Genomic DNA, 24,557 nt, shown 5'->3' on the forward strand with positions numbered 1-24,557 from the left:
AAATTTTAAAGAATAAGTTAACAAAGCAACTGGTGGTTCTGTAGAAAACAAATATGCACTTTCCACGGTTGATGGAAAATTGAGAGAGAGAGAGAGCAGATGAACTGAACAGGTATTCTGTATCCGTCTTCACTTAGAGGAAATGAGTAACATCTCTAAGTTGGCAAAAGCTCAGGAGGGGGGCAGCTTGGGGAAAATTATAATCACCAAAGAAATGGTTCTGAGTAACATGTTGGAGTTGTGGACTGATGAATGTCCAGATCCTGATGGACTTCATCCTGTGATCTTAGAAGAAGTGGCTAGTAATATAATGGATACATTGATTTTAATTTCCAAAACTCAGTTTATTTCCAATTAGATTGGAAGATGCTAAATGTAATTCCTTCATTCAGAGATAGAAACTACAGGCCAATTGGCTTAACATCTGCCTTTAGCAAAATCACAGAATTGTTGTAGTGTTGACATGGGCGTTTAACCTGTGATGTCTGGACTGCTCTTCAATGAACTTTATAACTTGGTACCAGTTGCCAACAATGCCCTTTTGAATGCCTCAATTGATTCTGCCTACACTACACTTCTAGGTAGTGCATTCCAGTCCTGACCCACTGGTATGTGAAAACTTTTTTTCTTGTATCACATTTGCTATATTTGCAAATCACTTTAAATCTGTACCTTATCCTTCTCAATCATTTTATGTGGGAACAGTTCCTCCCTATAAACTCAATCCATGCACCTTGTGATTTTGAAAATTATGTTGAAGATTTGCTACAGTTGTGCAAAGGGCAGGGGGGGCAGATATCCTTTAGATTGTGTGTTCAAGAAAATCTACAGAGCTATGTCTAGACCAACTAGAAAGGGTGCACAGTCAGATCAGATTGGAAATAAGGTGGGCTAAATAGATCAAATATAAGTTAGTCACTCTCTCCTAAATGTTCCCTAATGTATCGTAAGGTCTAGAGTAAAATAAAATCATGATATAAAAACAAAATAGTCAATTCAAGGTAAAAATAATTAACTAAGGGAGAGCCAATTCAATTGCTTGAAGAACAGAGCTTGAAGAACAGAGCTACAGATTTTCACATCCTCAACTAAAGGTTGAGGATGTGTGAAAATCTGTAGTTAAACAATGACTACCTTCAAAGAGGAGATGGTTCAGTACAATTAAGTAAAAGTAAAAGGGAGGAAATTAAATCCAGAGATCCCTGAATGATAAAACAGATATACTGTAAATTGAAATTTAAAAATGTCTGCAATGACATGTCAGGTGGAAAATACAATCAAGAACCTGAAGGAATACACAAGTTTCAGACATGAGGTGAAAAAGCATATTTGTGAAGCAAAGGGGGATTATGAGAAAAGACTGGCCACCAGCATAAAATCAAACACCAAAGTCTTCTAAAGACACACCAATTTTTTTTAAAAGGTGGTTAGAGAAATGGTAGGACCAATCAGGGACCAAAAAGGGAATTTATACATGGAGGCAATAGGCATGGCTGAGGTGTTCAAGACAGATGCAAAGCATTTATTTACAAAGGCTACCCAGGCCTGATGACAGGAAGGAATACTGTCACTAGAAGGGCTTAAAATTGATGATGAAGTAGTGTTGGCTTGCCTATCAATACTTAAAGTTGATAATAACTGGGATTAAAACTCAGCTGCAGAGGGATCTAGCTGTCCTAGCGCATAAATCACTTAGTATACAGGTAAAGCAAGTAATTTGGAAACTTAATAAAATGTAATCATTTGTTGCAAGGGAATGGAATACAATGGTAGAGAGGTTATGCTTCAGTCTGGCAGCATTGGTGAGACCACATTTGGAATACTGTCTATAGTTGTGGTCACCTTCTTTAAGGATGGATGTAACTGTAATGGAAACAGTTCAAACGGGCGGCTTCTATTATGAGGAAAGGTTGGACAGAAGAGGCTTCTATCTGCTGGAATTTAGATAAGAGGCAAACTGTTTAAAACATGAGATCTAAAAGGGTCTTGCGAGGGTGGATATGGAGAGGATGTTCACTTTTTGTATGGGAGAATCTAAACTAGGGATCATTGTTTAAAAATAGAGTCACCCATTTAAATACAGTAATTAAAAAATGTCTATGGGTCATCTCTGTTTCAATTGCCTCTTGAAGTAAGCTCCAAAGTCGAAAATGTTTAAGGCAGAGGTAAATAAATCTTTCATAAGTAACTAGTTCAAAGGTTACCAGAGAAAAATGCAAATGTGGATTTGAGGTTACAGTCAAATGAGCTACTATCTTGTGATATGATCTCTGATACTACTGGACAAGCCAGATGTTGTGCAATTCTGTTTTGACAATCAAAATGTTTATTACATAGAGGAAATGAAGATAAAATGGAATCATCCAAGCTTTTTACACATAACACTAAAAGATTTCAAACATGGCAAAATACAATCTCATCTATTCCCTACACTTTTTTATTTCCCTTTTCACATCTAATAGGTTTGACCTGTTTGTTCCAATTTGTGGTCTTGGTTACTTGATGGTCTTTTCCTTGATTATTCCCACAACTGAACTTTTAAACATTTTTATCTTCAACTAATCCCTTCCAGATTCTAACAATTTCTGGGCTGGAATGATCAAACTAGTGCTGAGATGTTATATTTCCTGTGACTAGAGCATGATGTACAATAACCTTGTTATGGGTTTAAATCCTGATAACAACTGAAGTTGATCTTTGCATGAGACTGATGTCATGGCAAATCTTGGACAATAGGTTCATTACATTTGGACAATGTATGAATCAATGTAGGCCAAGTCCATAACAGGTTCTAATTGTGGTCCAGGGTGTCATCAATTATGAACAATGACTTACCGTATTACAGATCTGTCTGGCAAAATACTAGATTATCAAACCAACTCCTAAACTACAAACACCTAAACAATGATGTTTGTGAACTGAGGCATTAAATTGATACTTGTGTCTAAATTAACATTTGTAATGGTGAGGGGGGGGAGTAAGTTTCAAACTTTACATGGGATACATGTTTGTTCTGGTAATCTTTTGTCACCCCATTTCTTCTCTAGTGCTTGATTTATTCTGGATTATACAACACTGGCAACTAAAATAACCTATTTCTAGACTGTAATCCATGCCTATCGGAGAGGTAGGAAACCAGAGCAATGTTTATTTACTTGCCAAATATCTCTGAGAGATGTCTGTTCTTCGTCCAATAAAAGTTTTGCAGCTTGGCCCAGGGAAGATTGGTTTTGTGTTCTGCAAATACAGTAACGCAGCTTATTGCTAATTTATCTCAAATTTTACTTTTAAAAACAAAATAATATATATCTGTAAATTGCTGTTCAACATGATCCTGCATTCTGCTGATGCATGTCAATTTCTAACATTGCAATTTTTCAACTTTTAATAGAGTTAATTTCCTTTGATTTTTATCTGACTTGCTGTTAGATTGAAATTTTTGGTGAGTGTACAGGAACATTTAGATGGTCACCTTCAGAATACTTACTAGGTACTCCTTTGCCTTTGCAGTGTATATAATTGTGTTTGTGCAAGGCAACCATCTGTATGAGAATCACATGTAGAATTTTTTTAAATCTGGGAATGCTGCCTGCTGTTGGAATTGCAAAAGCTGCAAGAAGAAGAAATGTTATCTTTCCTGTTATAAAAGAACAATTGGTGTATTGTATAATAAACAGCAAGACAGTGTTTTGCAAGTAGTCTATTCAAGTTAGGTTAGCTTTTAAATACAGCAGGTTTCTAGTTATTAGACTAGTCACTTAGGGATAAATTGAGACTTTGTATTTACAAAATTTAATGTGTAACTAATGAGCTGTGCATGTTAGTGCTAATATTTAAAAAGATGCTCTGAAAGTGCGAAATGGATTAAGGTAATTTTCTAATTGTTCTTTCTCTGAACTTTACTTGATGCACTCCATAATGCTTTTGCTATGAGCAACATATTCAATTCTGTTTTTAAAAAATCTTAAAGTCCACAATTGTGATCCCATGAAATGCAGTCCTGTAGATTCCGGAAGGAGCTATACTTGTTTGTTTTCTCAATTTTTTAAAATAATAGTAAAGATTTATTCTTTGGAGAAGAATGTATATTTGTGGTCTTACCTAATTGAAAGTAATGCTTAAATGAAAGTATAACTTTGATAAGCACATACCCCCTCCAAATAGTCCATATTATGAGACTACTGACTCAGCAGGGATATTTGGAAGAGACTTCATATCAGGTACATTAACCCGAACAGGTCCAACCTGGTGATTCATAAAGTAGAAGAATCTGATAATTATTTCAGTTGTTTTTTTTTATGGTCATCTACCTTTTAATAGGAATGGTGAATTGTGATGCTTATGGAATTCTTATTGACAAAGTAGGATCTGTTCAATTTGATTTAAGATATTTGTTGGTCTGAGAAAATTTGGAATGTCAAGGACAGTGGAGCTGATATTGGAACACCATTTACTCTGGCATGTGCAGATTTGTTGAGGCAGTCTTAATTTTGCATCAGGCAAAATAAAATGTCTAAGCTTTTACTCTTGGAGCACCAGATACCATGTTTTAAAAATGCCAGAATGATAGTTATGTGAAAAATAGTTCAGCTCTGAGGATTTTCTTCATCTAGTACTGGCAAGCCCCCAAATAAAAAATGGAGGTTGGAGGATTAAAAAGAATACAGTAATAACTGTATAGGGAGAATCTAAATTTACATATTAAATCTACTAAACTCACTAAGATATTGGGAAAAAAAGTGCAATTGCTTTTATAAGCAATTATTTCTTATAAGAGTTCTGGTGCATGATCGTTTTAAAGTGCTTTATTGAATTAACTTTCAGAGGTTCAATATACCTTGAAAAATAAGATGTCTTAAGCTGGAAATTGGGCAAAAATACAATTGCTGTATACAATCCTAGATTGTATTCTGGTAGAATTTTATTATATACTGATTTAGAGGAGCTGGTGTTGGACTGGAGTGGGCAAAGTTAAAAATCACACAATACCAGGTTATAATCCAACAGGTTTAATTGGAAACACTAGCTTTTGAAGCATTGCTTCTTCATCAGGTGGTTATGAAGCAGAACTATAACGCACAGAATTTATAGCAAAAGATTACTGTAATACAATGATTCATTGAACAAACTTGCATTGCTAAGTCTTTCATCTTTTAGAACGGGTTTATTGGTTTCAGTTATTTTAATATGTAAATCTCAGAATTTCTTTTAAGTCACGTTCTCAAGATAATTTGATCTGTTTAAGGATTAGTGGTTGTTATAAGGTGAGAAGTGAAGGCAAAGGGAAGGTCTTGGCGAGGTGCTCGTCCTCATCGATAATGTGTTGCAGGCTGTGAAGAACGTACCGTAGTTTCTTTGCTTCCAGGAAGTACTGAACACCAAAGGGTAGTTTATTGATTGCAACCTGTGACTGTGTCTCCTGAGGAGGTCTTACAGTTTCTCGCTGTGGCATGTCAGAACTGGCAATCAATGAGTTGAGCATCATAGCCTGTTCTTATGAGGGCATCCTTGAGCACCTTCAGGTGTCCATCACATTCCTTCTTATGTGAACAGGGCTTGTATGTGCAGGGCTTGTACATAGGGATGGCTGTTTAATATGTTTAGTGTGGAAGTGAGACGCGTGTAGCATCATGAGGTTATCCGTGGGTTTGTGGTCGAGTGAAGAGCCCATCCTTAATGGAGTTGCATGTGTCCCAAGAATGAGATGGATACTAAAGAGTAGTTCAGTAAGTCGGGTGGGATGAAACTTGTTGATATCACTGTGTAATTGTTTCAGTGACTCTCTCTCCTGCACTGACAATGTGTTGCCTTTGTCTGTCCTTCTCCCTCTTTAAAAGTACTGTTATTTTGATTTTTTTTTCTCCAAAGTTCCAAAACTATGCAACAGCATATAAAACAGTAATTGCTGGCATTCGAGGAAATCGCCTCCAACACAAGGATGGTGCCGGTGTTGGAAGATGTGAGCTATAGGGAGATGTTAAAGAGGCTGGGGCTGTTTTCCCTGAAGCATTAGAGGCTGAGGGGTGACCTTGTAGAGGTTTATAAAATCATGAAGGGTATGGATAGGATAAATAGAAAGTCTTTTCCCTGTGGTGCGGGTGTCCAGAACTAGAGAGCATAGGTTTAGAGTGAGAGGGGAAAGATATAAAAGATACCTGAGGGGCAATCTTTACATGCAGAGGGTGTTATGTGTATGGAATGAGCTGCCAGAGGAGGTGGAGGCTGGTACAATTGCAACATTTAAAAGGCACCTGAATATGGACATATGATTAGGAAAGGTTTGGAGTGATATGGGCCAGGTGCTGGCAGGTGGGACTAAATTGGGTTGGGATATTTGGTTGGTGTGGACCAAAAGGGCCTGTTTGCATGCTGTACATCTCTATGACTCCTTGCCATGGGTCCAGAGGAAGAAAATGTCATCAATATATCTGATGTATAGTGTTCGTTGGAGGCCATGTGCAGAAAAGAAGTCTTGTATGAACCTGTGCATGAAAATGTTGGCCTGTTGGGGTGCAAGCTGAAAATGTGTTGCTGGAAAAGCGTAGCAGGTCAGGCAGCATCCAAGGAGCAGGAAAATCGACGTTTCAGGCATGAGCCCTTCTTCAGGAATGAGGAGAGTGTGCCCAGCAGGCTAAGATAAAAGGTAGGGAGGAGGGACTTGGGGGAGGGGCGTTGGAAATGCGATAGGTGGAAGGAGGTTAAGATGAGGGTGATGGGGCGGAGAGGTCAGAAAGAAGATTGCAGATTAGGAAAGTGGTGCTGAGTTAGAGGGTTGGGACAGAGGCAAGGTGGGGGGAGGGGAAAATGAGGAAACTGGAGAAATCAGAGTTCATCCCTTGTGGTTGGAGGGTTCCTAGGCAGAAGATGAGGCGCTCTTCCTCCAGCCGTCGTGTTGCTATGGTCTGGCGATAGAGGAGTCCAAGGACCTGCATGTCCTTGCTGGAGTGGGAGAGGAAGTTGAAGTGTTGAGCACGGGGTGGTTGGGTTGGTTGGTCCGGGTGTTCCAGAGGTGTTCTCTGAAACGTTCTGCAAGTAGACGGCCTGTCTCCCCAATATAGAGGAGGCCACATTGGGTGCAGCGGATGCAGTAAATGATGTCTATGGAGGTGCAGGTGGATTTGTGGCAGATATGGAAGGATCCCTTGGGGCCTTGGAGGGAAGTAAGGGGGGAGGTGTTGGCGCAAGTTTCGCATTTCTTGCGGTTGCAGGGGAAGGTGCCGGGAGTGAGGTTGGGTTAGTGGGGGGTGTGGACCTGATGAGGGAGTCACGGAGGGAGTGGTCTTTTCGGAATGCTGATAGGGGAGGGGAGGGAAATATATCCCTGGTGGTGGGGTCCGTTTGGAGGGGGCGGAAATGACGACGGATGATACGATGTATATGGGAGGTTGGTGGGGTGGCAGGTGAGGACCAGTGGGGCTCTGTCCTGGTGGCAATTGGAGGGCGGGGCTCAAGGGCAGAGGAGCGGAAAGTGGAGGAGATGCAGTGGAGAGCATTGTCGATCATGTCTGGGGAGAAATTGTGGTCTTTGAAGAAGGAGGCCATCTGGGTTGTTCAGTATTGGAACTGGTCCTACTGGGAGCAGATATGGCGGAGACGAAGGAATTGGGAATATGGGATGGCGTTTTTACAGGGGGCAGGGTGAGAGATGATGTAGTAGGGGGCAGGTAGCTGTGGGAGTCGGTCGGTTTATAGTAAATGTCCATGTTGATTCAGTCGCCCGAGATAGAAATGGAGAGGTCTAGGAAGGGGAGGGAGGAGCTCGAGGCAGCGCCGATACAGTCAGTCATCGATGTAGCGGAGGAAAAGGTGGGGGGTGGTGCCAGTGTAGCTGTGGAAGATGGACTGTTCCACATATCCTACAAAGGCAGGCATAGCTGGGGCCCATGCGGGTGCCCATGGCTACTCCTTTGGTTTGGAGGAAGTGGGAGGATTGGAAAGAGAAGTTGTTCAGAGTGAGGACCAGTTCAGTCAGCCGAAGGAGGGTGTCAGTGGAAGGGTACTGGTTGGGGTGCAAACCTGGTGCTGTGATTTTTAACTTTATTGTGTACTAGCCTCTAATACCATCTGATTAATCTACTGCTCCTTGACAACGTTCGAAGAAATATTGGATTCTACATGCGATCTGATGCCATCCAACTCTGAATTGCAACCACTTCTCTTGATTGACAATATTGACACAATTAAGGCAGATATCTAGACTTGGATATGCTCAAGGTAGACAAGCAGGATAATGTAAGAACACTGGATTAGTGGTGCTGGAAGAGCACAGCAGTTCAGGCAGCATCAAAGCTACTTGGATGCTGCCTGAACAGCTGTGCTCTTCCAGCACCACTAATCCAGAATCTGGTTTCCAGCATCTGCAGTCATTGTTTTTACCATCCTAATGTAAGAACACGACAAGCCAGGCAGCAACGAGAGGTGGAAAAGTCAATGTTTCAGATGTAACCCTCCTTCATGACTAGGGGGTGGGTGTAAGGTGAGCTGCAGACAAAAGTGTGGGTGGAGGTTGAAGGCAGGGCAGGGCAGAGCAGGGTGGTGAGGTGGGGATAGGTGAACACACGTAGAGTGTACGATCTGGTCCATCAATGGGATGATTGAATCCGGTTGATGGCTGGCTGGAAGGGAAGGTCAGTGAGAGGAGAGGCTGGGAAGGGAGGTTATTTGAAATTGGCGATCTCAGTGTTGAGTCCTCCAGGTTGTAGGCTGCCCAGGCAGAAGGTGAGGTGTTGTTCCTCCAGTTTGCAGTGGAGGGGGCCAAGGATGGTCATGTTGGAAACGGAGTGGGATGGAAGGGCAGTGGGCAGTGATTGGGAGGTAAGGTCAGCCCCTGCGGGCCTGGCTGAGGTGCTCGGAGAAACATTCCCTTAGTGTACGTTTGGTCTCCCTGATATGGAGAAGACCACGTTGTCTCACCTAGAAGGACTATTTGAGGCCCAGGACGGTGAGGGGGGGGGGGGGTGGTGTGCTGGCAGGTTTTGCATCTTTTCCGGTTGCAGTGGACATGCTCAAGACTGTAATTTTATGCTTCCTTCACAATGTTATTCCCACCTCCTTTCTGTGTGGCAGATTGGCTAGGGTGACTGAGACACGATTGCTCTGCCATCTCTGCTGCTTGCAGCAGAGTAAGTGCCTGTGACTTGCCAACTGTGGAATAGTTGAGGCCCTCCAGACAGAATTAAAGGCCTCGTCCTGCCGTAACTGTTCTCCGTGCCATTCAGTGAAGTTTGTTTAACCCCGGTGGCGGCAGTAGATTGATGTGATGGTATTAACGGTTAGCAAGAGAATTGGACAACATCATCCTCTCATAATATCCTTGATCTCGTTCTGTAAAACAAAGTGGAACTGAATCCAGTCAGGTGAATACTGGAAGCAGTTAATGTTACCTAATAGAAGGATGAACTCTAATCATGGAGAGTTTTTCAAAATGGAACCAGTAACGTCTTAATGTAAACAGAATTGTCAAAGTCTTTTAAACTGACGAAGTTTGGGTAGAAGGAGTAAATTAACTGGGAAAGGACTGTGTAGTTTAATGCACGTTACCTGTTTCGTCGCTGCTGCAACCACTTCCGGCCCCCCCACTGACATCACCTGCCTGAACACCGCCAATGTCACTTTCATTTGTGACCTCACCCTCAATCACACAACCACACCCCCACTCCTGTGATAGTCTCCATCCCACCTCTCTACTCCAGTCCCACACCAGGTCCTAGCTCCCAGCTAGGGGTTCTCACCATCCTCCCCCCCCCCCCCCCCACCCCCCCAATATCCCTCTCATTTGAGAATGAGTTTTTAGTGCTCAGTAAAGGCCTCACCTTCATCCCACTATGCTCCCAGATCAATGGGTTTGACACACGTTGCAATGTTGAACATTTCTTCCTCCGCCTCTGGGCTTCTGCTTTCCATCAAGACTCTCGGCCACTCCAAGGACCCCTTCTCCAAACTCCAACACACCCCATCCATGGGACACCCCATGATGGTCTCCCTTATTCCCAATTCCCCCATCTCTGCTGCATCTGCTCTCAGAAGGAATAATTCCACTGTAGAACATCCCAGATGGCCTCCTCCTTCAAAGACCACAATTACCCCATCCATGTGGTCGATGATGCCCTCCAGTGCATCTCTGCACTTGAACCCTACCCCTCCAACCGCAACAATGACCGAACCCCTCTAGTCCTCACCTTCCAACCAACTAAAATTTGGATACACCACATCATCCTCCACCATTTTTGCCACCTACAAACAGACCCCACCACCAGAGATATTTCCCTCCCACCCCATCTGCGTTTTGAAGAGACCATTCGCTCCACGACTTCCTTGTCACCCCCCGCACCAACCCATCCTCCCCTCCCAGCACCTTCCCCTGGCATCGCAAGAAGTGCAAAACCTGCATTCACACCTCCTGTCTCACCTCCGTCTAAGGCCACAAAGGATCTTTCCACATCTGACAGAAATTTTCCTGTACTTCCACATACGTTATCTCTTGCATTCATTGCACCCAATGTGGTCTTCTCTACTGTGGTCTCCTATTGGGGAGACAGGACACCCAACTTGCGGATCATTTCAGAGAACATCTCTGGGACACCTGCACTAATGAACCCCACCATCCTGTGGCTGACCACTTTAACTCCCCCTCCCACTCCACCAAGGACATGCAGATCCTGGGTTGCGTCCATCGCCAAACCCTAACCACCCAACGCCTAGAGGAAGAATGCTTCCTCTAACTGGGATCAATGTGGATTTCACCCATTTACGCATTTCCCCTGCCCCCCCCCCCCCACAACCTTATCCCAGTCCCAACCGACCTATCACTTTCAGCCACAACTTAATCTACCTATCACTTTCCCAGCTATCCTACTCCTCCTCCCCCCACCCCACTCCCCTCCCATTTATTTATGTCCAAAATGTTCATTCTCCTGCTCCTCGGATGCTGCCTGACCGGCTGTACTTATTTAGTCCCACATTCTTTGACTCTGATCTCTAACATCTGCAGTCCTCACTTTCTCCGAGTTAAGGAAGGCCATAAATGGCGAGGGAATGAATACAGCAGGGTTATAAAACATGATTTACATTTTAACAAACACAAAGGAATTGTTGTTAACAATGATGTAACTGTCTGTGCAACAGTGCACATGGTGTTAATAATTATTGCTGTCAGTTCCCTTAATTTATTATGAGGAACCAGATCTACTCTCTGGCTGAGCTATGGCTACAGAAACATCAGAACTCTGAATCAGAAGAACATTTAGATATGATAGGTGGGAAATGGAGGAACTACACATTAGTAATAGCAGTGTGTATTGGGGTGATGAATGTTGTTGTCAATCAATAAGACACAATCTGTGTGGATAATGACAAAGATAATAGAGGTCTTTTGTTGTTTCTGCTGCGGCCACAAGGTGAAGCAAGAATCAAGACATAAATCAAGGTTAAAAAAATTAATTTACAAAGTGCATTATGTCTGTCTCCTCCCTAGCAAACTTTAGGGTAACATGGAGTTCTTACTCTCTTAAATAAACTTTTGTATATATTTCAATCAATCTTTTCCTTTTGGAACTGGTGGGAATTGAGCCAGGATCCTGTCAAATGCACTGTGCCACAAGCACGTAACATGTGCCTTTATAGATAGTTTCTAATCAACCTATTCAGAAGTGTAATTACATACCTCAAGAGCATTTGGGACTTCAACCTCGGCCTCCTGATTCAGAAGCAGGGACACTACTACTGTGCCACAAGAATGAAATACACTTCACCTTTTGCATCCTTAATCTTGTACCATTAGCACAGAGTCCCTTTTCTTTAAATCAACTTTTTAACCATCAACAATATTTCCAAACAAAAGAAAGGCAAAAAGATGACTTTCCGTATTTTGTATAGCTCATTGTAACTCTCTTCCACATACCAATCTGAGTATTTTTACCACAGGAAATAATTGAGGAAAATATTGCATATCTTTATTTAAGGGGAGGTTAGACAAGTACACATGGGAGAAATTAAGATAAGATTGCAGGGGGCTCAAATGGAACATGACTGGTTGGTCTGAATGGCATGGTTCTCTGTTTAATAGGAACTGAAGGAAGGAAAGCAAAATAAAAATGGAAAGAGTCTATTCAGCAGATCAAATATATTGCATGCAGAGTTTTAAACATGTATTCTCCCATGAACTTGTGTTAGTTACCTGCACCACATTTTTTTTTGTCTACTTTAAGGAAAACTGGAATCTATAGAGAAACTGATGGGCAGAATTATTTTTGTTAGGATAAAAATGAAATTAGTGGTTATTGGGAGGAGGCAAAAGAGACCATCTGAAACAAATGCTGTGCAGAGCTAATGTAATTGACCGAATGATCTTTTCTTTCAAATTTCCTGTTCTCTCTATATTTTGTCAAGTAACATTAGTATTGTTTGGGGGAATGGGACGTAGCTGTGGATGAGTTTTTACTTGGAACTATTGCACTTTGTTTTCTTTAATCGTGTGCCTGGTGTTCAATATGAATTGCTGGCTAGCTTAGTACCCTTGGATCAGCAATCGTCATAGTTAATCTTCTCTGAATACTTTTGTAAACTGAAGCTGCATGCGTAGTCCAAAATTATCCTTGCTAAGGAGTAAAATTGTACCTTACGCTGAATTGTCTTGTAACTCTCTCACACTAGATATTTTCAATGCCAAAAATAAAATACAACAGATAATGGAAATCTGGAATAAAAACATACCTGCTGGGAATATTCAGTAGATTGCGCAATATCTGTGAAGAGAGAAACAGTTAAAATTTCAGGTCCATGATCTTTCATCATTTCTGTCCAATTCTGGACAAAAAAACACTTTTTGCTATTGTTCCAAATTTTGAAATGTTAAAGTACATCGTTTATTCAATAACTTTCATCAACAAGTAGTTTTAAATTGCAGTAGTTTTCAATTTTGTTTCTCTTCCCCAGGTTTTTGTAATTTTTCATTTACGTGGAAAAGACAGCAGTAGATGTCAAAAATGATGATTTCTCAACACAAGATTGTTAATTCTGCCTCTGAGGTATGATTGATGTTAAATACAGTATATTTCTAGAAACTGCACAAGGTGAAAATTCAAATGTAAACCCTTTTCTGAGCATAAAAGTATTGTAATATTTAGTGTTTACAGTGTGCATGTGTACATGTCACATTTTCTAACTGAAATTGAAAAGTTATTGGTAAAATAGTTTTGCTTCTGAATATAATTGGAAACTAATAGTTGATGATTGTGCTTGAATTTGGTATGAAATGCGAGTTCCAGGAATGTATTTGAGTTCAGTTACAGTGCACCAGAATGGCAGTATATTATCTTTGATTCATTACTAGTTGTGTACATACAATATATTTTTAAAATACAATTTAGTACATGGGGTTCTGATGATTTTAAATAGTGATATCTTTGAACAATTGTATAGAGTTATAGTTATGTGCACAGAAACAGACCCATAGGTCCAACTCGTCCATGCTGACTTATCCATCCTAAACTAATCCATCCCCTTTGGTCCATATCCCTTAAAACCCTTTCTATTCATGTACCCGTGCAGATGCCTTTTAAATGTTGTAAATATACCCATTTCTACCACTTCCTCTGGCAGCTCATTCCATACATGCACCATCCTCTGCATGAAAAAGCTACATCTTGGGTCCCTTTCACACTTTTCCCCTCTCACCTTAAACTATGCCGCTTAGATTTGGGCCCCCTATCCTGGGAAAAAAACCCTTGGCTATTCATCCAATCTTTGTCCTTCATGATTTTATAGGATCACCCCTCAGTCTCCGACACTCCAGGCAAGTGAAGCCCCAGCCTTTTCAGCCATTCCCTACAGCCCAAACCCTCCAACCTGACACCATCATTGGAAATCTTTTCTGCACCCTTTCAAGTTTAACAACATCTTTTCTATAGCAGGTAGGCCAGAATTGAACGCAGTATTCTAAAAGTGGCCTCGCCAATGTCTTGTACATTTGCAACATGACATCACAACTCCTATACTCAATGCACTGACCAATAAAAGCAAACGTGCCAAACGCTGTCTTCATCCTGTCTACATGAGACTCTACTTTCAAGGAACTATGCACCTGCACCCCTAGGTCTGTTAGTTCAGCAAAACCTCCCAGGGCCTTACCATTAAGTGTAAAAGTCCTGCCCTGATTTGCCAAAATGAAACACCTCACATTTATCTAAATTAAACTCCATCTGCCACTCCTCAGTCCATCTGATCAAGGACCTGTTGTACTCAAATAATCTTCGCTGTCCACCCCATACCAATTTTGGTGTCATCTGCAAACTTACTAACCAAGCCTCCTTAATTCCTATCCAAATCATTTAAACTTTTGATGAAATTCATTGGACCCAGCATCGATACTTGTGACATACCACTGGTCACAGGCCTCCAGTCCAGAAAATAACGCTGTCTCTTATCTTCAAGCCAATTTTGTAACCAGTTGGCTAATTCCTCCTAGATTCCATGTGATCTAACCTCGCTAACCAGTCTACCATGCGGAACCTTGTAAAATGCCTTGCTGAAGTCCATATAGACAACATCTGCCACTCTGCTTTCATCAATCTTCTTTGTCACTTACTCAGAAAAACTGAGTTAAGTTAGTGATTGATGATTTCCCATTCGCAAAGCCATGTTTCCCTAATCAGTCTTTGCCTTTCCAAATGCATGATAATCCTGGTCAAAGCTGATTTTTTTGCATGCATGCATTCTCCCAGTTTAAGTTGTTGTGGATGGAGTTTCGTTAGTGCATTGGCGTGCTTCCACTGGGCACAGGCTTTAGAACCCTCACCTTCAACTAGAAGATCTTGACCTTCAGGTTATTGCACGCCATTCAAAACTTTTTGAACCTACCTAGTTTTCGTGGTGTAAGTACTGTCGAAACTGTTTAAGACTAAAACATTTATAATTCTTGATGTTTTAATCATACACTGACTTTATATTAATACTGGAAGGTATGCCAGTGTGTAAAAACACATGAGGTCACTGCTGAGATAATGGCCCAGTCTACGATTATTCTTAAGTGTTAAGATTTTTGATTGATTGAAAAATAACCACAATATATATTTAATATCAAGTTGATACTGATTCAGTAAGTTTAAAAAGGCATAAGCTTTGAACATATTTATTTTGTTTATGGAGAATATGTCTCATGCAGTGTTTGTTATTTCTAGCAAGCGTAAATGAGCCACAGTATAAGGTTGATTGTCTTATATTAGTTATTAGTGCAATTATTGGTGTACTCAGGATCATTTAGCAAGTGCATCTCAATCATAGCATATCTAACAGCAGACACTTCGATGTTGAACTACTTTGGAGCTGGGGATCTGGTAGTTCTTTGGCATTGCCTCAGTGAAACAGGCCCTCTTCTCTGAGAGTATAATTTGTTGTGATTGTCCAAGCTTGAAGTTTCACAATTTGTCCTGATGAGTGCAAAACAAAGTTTTGTACTGTCAAATGATTGAATTGCATGTTTGTGAGTAGACCCACCCCCTTAAACTGCATAGAGCTGATTTCGTGATACTTTGTTTAAAGTGATATCAGTGCAGTTTAACAGATCAGAAATAAGTTGTTTAAAAACTCTTCTATAATGTTTCTATAAACTGTCATTGTAGCCAGTTGCTTTATTTATAGTTATCAACAGGAGAACGGGGCTGAGTTGAGTATGGTTGCCATTACGAAAGAGATAGTGCTAGAAAAGTTAAAAAGTCTTAAAATTGATAAATCTCCTGGCCCCGATGGGATACACCCTAGAGTTCTGAGAGAGGTTGCTGAGGAAATAGCAGAGGCATTGGTTGAGATCTTTCAAGAGTCACTGGAGTCAGGAAAGGTCCCGGACGATTGGAAGATGGCTGTAGTAACCCCCTTGTTCAAGAAAGGATCAAGGCAAAAGATGGAAAATTATAGGCCAATCAGCTTAACCTCAGTTGTTGGTAAAATTCTAGAATCCATCATTAAGGATGAGGTTTCTAAATTCTTGGAAGAGCAGAGTCTGATTAGAACAAGTCAACATGGATTTAGTAAAGGGAGGTCATGCCTGACAAACCTGTTGGAATTTTTTGAAGAGGTAACAAGTAGGTTAGACCAGGGGAACCCAGTGGATGTGGTCTATCTGGACTTTCAAAAGGCCTTTGATAAGGTGCCACACGGGAGACTGCTGAGCAAGGTGAGGGCCCATGGTGTTCGAGGTGAGCTGCTGGGATGGATTGAGGATTGGCTATCTAACAGAAGGCAGAGAGTTGGGATAAAAGGTTCTTTTTCAGAATGGCAGCCGGTGACGAGCGGTGTCCCGCAGGGTTCGGTGCTGGGGCCACAGCTGTTCGCATTATATATTAATGATTTGGATGAGGGAACCGGGGGCATTCTAGCGAAGTTTGCCGATGATACAAAGTTAGGTAGACAGGCAGGTAGTACTGAGGAAGTGGGGAGGCTACAGAAGGATCTAGACAGGTTGGGAGAGTGGTCCAGGAAATGGCTGATGGAATTTAACGTGAGCAAGTGCGAGGTCTTGCACTTTGGCAAAAAGAATATAGGAATGGACTACTTTCTAAATGGTGAGAAACTTAATAAAGCCAAAGCACAAAGGGATCTGGGAGTGCTAGTCGAGGATTCTCTAAAGGTAAACATGCAGGTTGAGTCTGTGATTAAGAAAGCGAATGCAATGTTGTCTCTTATCTCAAGAGGGTTGGAATATAAAAGCAGAGATGTACTACTAAGACTTTATAAAGCTCTGGTTAGGCCCCATTTGGAGTACTGTGTCCAGTTTTGGTCCCCACACCTCAGGAAGGACATACTGGCACTGGAACGTGTCCAGCGGAGATTCACACGGATGATCCCTGGAATGACAGGTCTAGCATATGAGGAACGGCTGAGGATACTGGGATTGTATTCGTTGGAGTTTAGAAGATTAAGGGGAGATCTAATAGAGACGTACAAAATAATACATGGCTTTGAAAAGGTGGATGCTAGAAAATTGTTTCTGTTAGGCGAGGAGACTAGGACCCGTGGACACAGCCTTAGAATTAGAGGGGGTCATTTCAGAACGGAAATGCGGAGACATTTCTTCAGCCAGAGAGTGGTGGGCCTGTGGAATTCATTGCCACGGAGTGCAGTGGAAGCCGGGACGCTAAATGTCTTCAAGGCCGAGATTGATAGGTTCTTGTTGTCTAGAGGAATTAAGGGCTACGGGGAGAATGCTGGCAAGTGGAGCTGAAATGCGCATCAGCCATGATTGAATGGCGGAGTGGACTCGATGGGCCGAATGGCCTTACTTCCACTCCTATGTCTTATGGTCTTATGGAGAAGACAATTGGGCTCAAAAACTCCCTCAAGATCTTAACCCAATGCCAAGTTTAAGTTAATTAGAATGAAGGAATTGAATATATTTCTCAATGATTCTCCCTTATTGCAAACCCTGTGGAGAAACTATAAACCAAAATAATCAAATTTATCAAACTATGTAAAGTCTTGTTTGCATCTTGTCTTGCAACATGAAACAGATCCAAATGAAATGAAACTTGAAGTATCGGGCAAATCATTCTTCATATTAAGGAGGCAGATTTACTTTTAAAAGCTGAAACAACAAAAGTAGATTCTGTAAAGGTTCCATGAGACTAGAAAGCAGTAAGTATAACTCAATTCAGAAGGGAAAGAGGACAAAAACAATAAGTTGCAGGCCAGTTAGCTTGATGTCTGTTGTAGGAAACATGTTAGAATCTACCATTTAAGGTGGCTGTAGCTGTGCATTTTTAAAAAAAAATCAAAGTAAACAGGAAGTCATGTTTAATCAATTTATTAGAGTTTTTTGAAGGAATAACATTAACAATGAATAAAGGGAAGCCTGTACGATACTTGAATTTCCTGAAGGCATTTGACAAAGTTGCCATATTAAAAGGTTATTGTACAAAGTACACTTAGTTCTTCTATAACGCGATGGTTGTGTTCTTGTGCAACCCTGCATTATAGAAAAATCACACTTTAGAAACCGTGCTTAAAGTGTTGGTGATGTAATCGCATTAGCGCCAAAACATACTTTTAAAAGTTCATGCTTTTAAGTGTCCCCAATTAGGCAACCACGTTATCACTAATTCGCTTTAACAAAACACGCTATAGCAGAACGACCTGTAGGAACTTGTGATGCATGAAGTTGCGTATTAGTGTGAACAAAAGATTGGTTGCCAAAAACAATACTGTATGCATAAATAGGGCTTTTTCTGGCAGAATGTAACAAATGGATTCCCACAGAGGTCGATGATGGAGCCTCAGCTTTTCACAAATTTACATCCATGTCTTTGAGGGAAGTAAAGGCATGGTAGATAAATTTATAGCTGACATTCAAATAAGAATGTATATTGTGAAGAGGACATAGAGTTGCAAGTGGATATAGATAGGTTGAGTGATGGGCAATAATCTGGTAGATATGGGAAATGTGGTGTTCAGTTTTTGCAAGGAGAATGAGAAAGCAGAGTATTACTTCAACAAAGATCAACTCAGAATTTGGAGTCTGTGTTCATGAGTCACCAAAAAAGTTCAGATGTACCAAGTAATTAAAAGTGTTAATGGAGTGCTGCCTTTCATTACAAGATCAATTGAACATGAAAGTAAGAATATTATTTTCAGTTATACAGGGCATTTATGAGGTGGCATCTAGAATTATGTGTGCAGTTTTTGTCTCCTTATTTATGGAGGAGCCTTGCTAATTGATACCTGGAAAGAATGGGTTGTCTTGTAAGGAAACCTTGGACAAGTTAGGCTTGTTTCCACTGGAATTTAAAAGACTCAAGGGTGACTTCATTAAAGTATAAGATCGTGACCGGGCTTGATAAGGTGGATATAAAAAGGATATTTTATGTGGATGAGTCCAGAAATAGGAGGCACTGTTTTTAAATTAGGGATCTCCCTTTTGTTACTGAAATGAAGGGAAATATTTTCTGAGAGTTGTACAAATTTGGAATATTCTGCTTAAGTGTTCAATGATCCCACATCCAAGGCTTTCTGAGGCAGAGAAGTGGATTCTTGTTGGCGAAGGAATCAATGATTAATGCCTGTAAGTGGAAATGTGCAGTTCAAAACAGATCAAATATGATCTTACTGAATGGCTAAACAGGCTCAGAGGGCCAAATGGTCCAAGTCTCCTAATTTCTGTTTGTCTGCATCAATCCTTGCTGATGTAGCACCACGAAATACTCCCTTTATATTTTTTTCAATGTGCTTTCCTCCAAGGCCCATGCTTACCATTGACTTCCTAAGTTGGGAATCTGCATCATCATGCTGATTGACATGCACAGGATCGTAGAGAATTTTAATACTACATATATTTCCAACATTCTCAACTCTGCAGCAATTTGAATTATTTATTTGTCAGAAATTCCTTTATGAATAAATGTCATTAAATGGTTTGTTCAGCTCTGGCAAACTTAAAACAGCAGGAGTAAAATTATCCACTTGCCAATCTGCTTTACCTTTGTCCTGGTTAGACCACAAGACATAGGAGTGGAAGTAAGGCCATTCGGCCTATTGAGTCCACTCTTTCATTCAATCATGGCTGATGGGCATTTCAACTCTACTTATCCGCACTCTCCCCGTAGCAAGATCAAGAATTTATCAATTTCTGCCTTGAAGACATTTAACATCGCGGCCTCCAATGCGCTCCATGGCAATTAATTCCACAGGCCCACCACTCTCTGCTGAAGAAATGTCTCCTCATTTCCGTTCTGAATTGACCCCCTCTAATTCTAAGGCTGTGCCCATGGGTCCTAGTCTCCCTGTTTAATAGAAATAAATTCCCAGCCTCCATCCTTTCCAAAACATGCATCATCTTTTTTATTAGATCTTCCCCCCCCCCCCCCAACCTTCTAAACTCTAATGAATACAATCCCAGGATCCTGAGCCGTTCATTGTATGTTAGACCTACCATTCCAGAGATCATCTGTGTGAATCTCCGCTGGACACACTCCAGTGCCACTATGTCCTTCCTGAGGTGTGGGGCCCAAAACTGGACACCGTATTCTAAATGGGGCCTAACTAGACCTTTATAAAGTCTCAGTAGCACATCGCTGCTTTTATATTCCAACCCTCTTGAGATAAATGACAACATTACATTTGCTTTCTTAACCACGGACTCAACCTGCAAGTCAACTTTATGAGAATCCTGGACTAGCACTCCCCGATCCCTTTGTACTTTGGCTTTATGAACTTTCTCACCGTTTTTAGAAAATAGTCCATGCCTGTATTCTTTTTTTTCCAAAGTGCAAGATCTCGCATTTGCTCGTGTTGAATTTCACCACCACTTTCCAGACCACTCTTCTAAACTGTCTAAATCTTTCTGCAGCCTCCCCACCTCCTCAGAACTATCTGCCTGTCCGCCTAACTTCGTATAATCTGCGAACTTCACCAGAATGTCCCCAGTCCCTTCATCAAGATTATTAATATATAAAGTGAACAGCTGCGGCCCCAACCCTGAAACCTGGAGGACACCACTTGTCACTAGCTACCATTCTGAAAAAGCATCTTTTATTCCAACTCTCTGCTTTCTGTCAGACAGCCAATCCTCAATCCATGCCAGTAACTCACCTCGAACACCATGGGCCCTCACCTTACTCAGGAGCCTCCTGTGAGGCACCTTATCGAAGGCTAATTGGTTAATTGTGTTTCATAGACACACATTCTTGTGGATGACTGTTCCCTGTGCTTCCCTATACTGCACTTCGCCATTATCTGCAGGTCTTGTTTGAGTCTGGCCACACAGTTTCAACGTTAACTTCCTTCTCACTGGTACTGAAAAGGTGAAGGATCACCAAATCACATGGGCCAATTTTTTTTTTGAAGAACATTATAATTGATTCCTTTGTTTAACTTTTCTTTTTTTAACCAATTGTTCAGAGATGTTATTACACATCATCAGTCAGGGCATTGAGTATAGAAGTTGGGAAGTTATGTTGCAGTTATATAGGATGTTGGTGAGGCCACACCTGGAGTATTGTGTTCAGTTTTGGTCACCTTGTTACAGGAAGGATATTATTAAACTGGAAGGAGTGCAGAATAAATTTACTAGTATGTTGCCTGATCTCAATGGTCTGAGTTATAGGGAGAGGTTGGACAAGCTAGGACTTTTTTCTTTTGAGCTTAGGAGACTCTGGGTAGCTTACATATGTGTACATCATCATAAGAGGCATGGATAGGGTGAATGCACTCAGTTTTTTTCCCCAAAGTTGACAATTCGAGGACTAGAGGGCATCTGTTTAAGGTTAGAGCAGAAAGAACAAAAGGGAACCTGAGGGGCAACTTTTTTACACAGAGGATGGTATGCATATGGAATGAGCTGCCAGCAGAAGTGTTTGAGGCAGGTACTTTAATAACACTTAAAAGGCATTTGGACAAATACATGTATAAGAAAGGATTAGAAGGATATGGGCCAAGTGCAGGCAAATGAGGTTAGCGTGGATGGACAGCTTTGGTCAGCATGGACCCGTTTGGGTCAAAGAGCTGGTCTCTGTGCTATAGGATTCCATGACATTATAATCTCTGGAACAGGTGGAACTTGATCCCAGGCCTCCTGTGCCAGGGGTAGGGTCACTACCACTATGCCAGAGGAGGGTCCCTTGATCCCTTTATAATCGATGCAAAGTCTTAAAACTTCCTTTGAATGTTGTTAAAAGCTACTATCAATTTCAGACACACTTTGAAAGAAATTACGTTTTTCCTTGCTGTACTGCCATGTGAAAAGTTGGAATCATATGCTAAATATTACAATTATTTGCCATCACTTCTCAAAAAGATTGGGAAAACCAGAATTTGTTCATGTAATTATGCACTTATTAATTGCACTTTAATTCTAATATCAAGGAAATCAGGGCAGACAAACAGAAATCTTGTTGAGGTGTTCCTCCCAAAAAAGGAGAAACGCAGTCAGATTAAGGCCAGCTCTTCTGAGTGCTTTGTGTAGTACAATTGAAACATTGTTGTCATGAGAACATCTATACTGTTTTTTGTTCTCAGTAAAGTTCATTGAGATCAAATTAAACGTTGCACATTTAAGCTTATAATGTGATAATAGTTCTGAGACCATGCCAATTCATTGTTACTCAAGTCTTCAAACAGTGGGTGCTGGCAAATGTGACATAGTATGTATGCATTATAGCAAGATACGTATATTTATTCTTGCTGTGCCACATTATTCCATACTGATATTGAAATGTACTTTTAAAAAAATTTAATTTAAAAAAAAATTGTCACCTGCATAAAATAAACTGGATGAGGAAATGGCATTTGATTTAATAACAGCTTACCATTTTGGAAAAGCAGTTTGTTTAATTTGCTTTGTAGATTTGTAAAATTGCTTATACTGGCTGTGAAAGCTTGCTCTCTCAATGTCACACAGGTTCTCGTCCTCTAAGTGTGACACCTGTTGGGAATAGAAAATCCAAAGGCCATTTGCCATATGTGTTTACAGTACTTTCTAGGTGGCTGGAGCCTTGAATGAATGACTAAGTTCAGCTGGTCATTTTGAGAGTGAATTTAGTGTTGGACTTTCTTTCAACATCAAAGAACTAATGAGCGAACAGATGCGCAAAGCTGCATCCTGCCAATCGTTTGCTCAAGTTCTTGAATATTGAACATTATTTGAATTTTTAGTGGTTGTTTATTACTTGCAAAAGAAAAATAACATTTGCAAATTTCAAATACAATGTATCTTGTGATTAGATACTAATCTTAAAATTATAAGACAATTGCAGATTTCTGAGACAGGTATGTGACAAAGCACTTCAGAAATACAACCACTTAAGTTCTAATTTTGGGCAACAACTGCTCATCACTCCGTTAACATTTGAGTTCTGTTTCAATGCAAGTTACAAGTAAGGAGTTTAAAAGAAGGCCTGTATTTTCTCATAAGCTAATGATATGAGCACAGTGATTTGGGTTAATGTGTTGGATTGAGCTTTGAGGGGAGACAGACCTGCCTTTGGGCAGGAACTGATGTTAAGGATACAGTGATAAACCATTGTCCTGTTAGAATGGAAATATATATTTTAAAAATGTGGTAAGTATGAATGTCTTATCACTTTGTGCACGTAACAACTTGGTAGTGAATTTGGAAAAATAAATGTAGGAATTATATTTGAGTCTAGTGTTTTAAAGCAATAACTAATTTGGCTCAAGCAACACTGAATCAAAAATATCGACTATAGTTTGGTCATCTACAGAATGCAAGCTGTTAAAAACCACACACCACCAAGTCATAGTCCAACAGATTTATTTGGAAGTGCTAGCTTTCAGGCCGCTGCTCCTTCCGATGAAGGAGCAATTGCTCTGAAAACTAGTACTTCCAAGTAAACCTGTTTGACTATAACTTGGTGTTGATGTGTTTTTTAACTTTGTCCATCCCTGTCCGATATCAGCACCTCCACATCTTGTTTGAAAATTGCATTCAATTGCTAGTTCATCTTGCATGTTAACACTGAACAGGAAATAACTGGAAATTTTACTGTCCTTTTCACATAATTGTAGAAATTACGTAAGGTTATTCCCCCAATTGTAATTGTGCTAGTGTTAGTCTTTAAATGGAAATTAGTAGAGTAATGCTGGCATTCTCCATTGAAGGCATTAAAATTTGAACCATTTTGATAATTGTGCCTTAGTATTTCACTACCAATTTGGAGTAATTTTCTAACATATCCAGAGCAGCTCACCCACAAAGAGGGTGGGAATACTGGGAGTAAATTAAATCACTCTGCATCTGCCAATACATTTAAAGACATTTTGTCCAAGGAGATACCTCAACAAGACCCTGCTTAATCCTAAATTGAGATCTCAAGTGCATACACTATTCCTATAAGATTATTTATTAATATTTGAGAACCATGCTAGTTTTGCTAGTAATTAGCAAATGAGTTTTAATTATAGTACACTGTGATTTTAGCATTGCATTAATATATTTGTATAGTGAGAAGGCAGCAACTTGGAATAGTATAACTGACCTGTTGCAGATATCTTTGCCTAGTCCTGGGTTGCTTCCTTCCTTCCTTACTTATCTCTTATTTGCATACGATGTCTCATCAGTACCACCAATAAACCAAAGTCAATGCCAGTGAACTCAATTATAGTTTCCTACCTGCACTATCAACTACAGAGGTCTTTTTCTATATCCCTACACTTTGGCTGACATAAAATTTCATTCTGTAAAACTGTATTCTAGCTTCTTCTGCCAGCTAGACTTCACCTTTGGACAGTTTCCTTAATTTGCCAGTTTGTCACACCAGCCTTAATCTGAAAGGGTGAATACTTGAGTGCTGTTTGATATGTGTCTTATTTATCCACTATCCTATCTCTCTTCCACTGCTACCAAAATAAGTATTTTGCATTTATTCATTCTGTTCCTCAATAGTCTACACAATTTGAAATGTATCTGCAAATTGTAGTCCAAGTTCTCCTCGACAAAACAGTTCAAAACCCATCATGCTGCTGCTTATTAAACTGGTGAAAACAGCATTTTCAACTTAAAAGCACTCTTCTCTGCACCACCGCTCCATTCCCCTCCCCACACACATGCCAATTAT

The 24,557-nt window shown here is 40.5% G+C and overlaps 1 protein-coding gene across 3 annotated transcripts in view; it reads left to right on the forward strand.

The window, feature by feature from the left end:
- Positions 1–24,557, forward strand: part of LOC140488170 (protein-tyrosine sulfotransferase 2-like) — a 91,707-nt gene that overhangs the window by 43,747 nt on the left and 23,403 nt on the right. For 2 of the 3 annotated variants that reach the window (XM_072588025.1, XM_072588027.1), the window contains exon 2: positions 12,934–13,025. The exons of the other annotated variant lie outside the window; for it this stretch is intronic. The gene's annotated coding sequence lies outside the window, so the exon portion shown is untranslated. The remainder of the gene's footprint in view (positions 1–12,933; positions 13,026–24,557) is intronic. 3 annotated transcript variants of the gene reach the window in all.

This window comes from Chiloscyllium punctatum, chromosome 17, assembly GCF_047496795.1.
Source record: "Chiloscyllium punctatum isolate Juve2018m chromosome 17, sChiPun1.3, whole genome shotgun sequence".
In the NCBI taxonomy this organism is placed as follows: domain Eukaryota; kingdom Metazoa; phylum Chordata; class Chondrichthyes; order Orectolobiformes; family Hemiscylliidae; genus Chiloscyllium; species Chiloscyllium punctatum.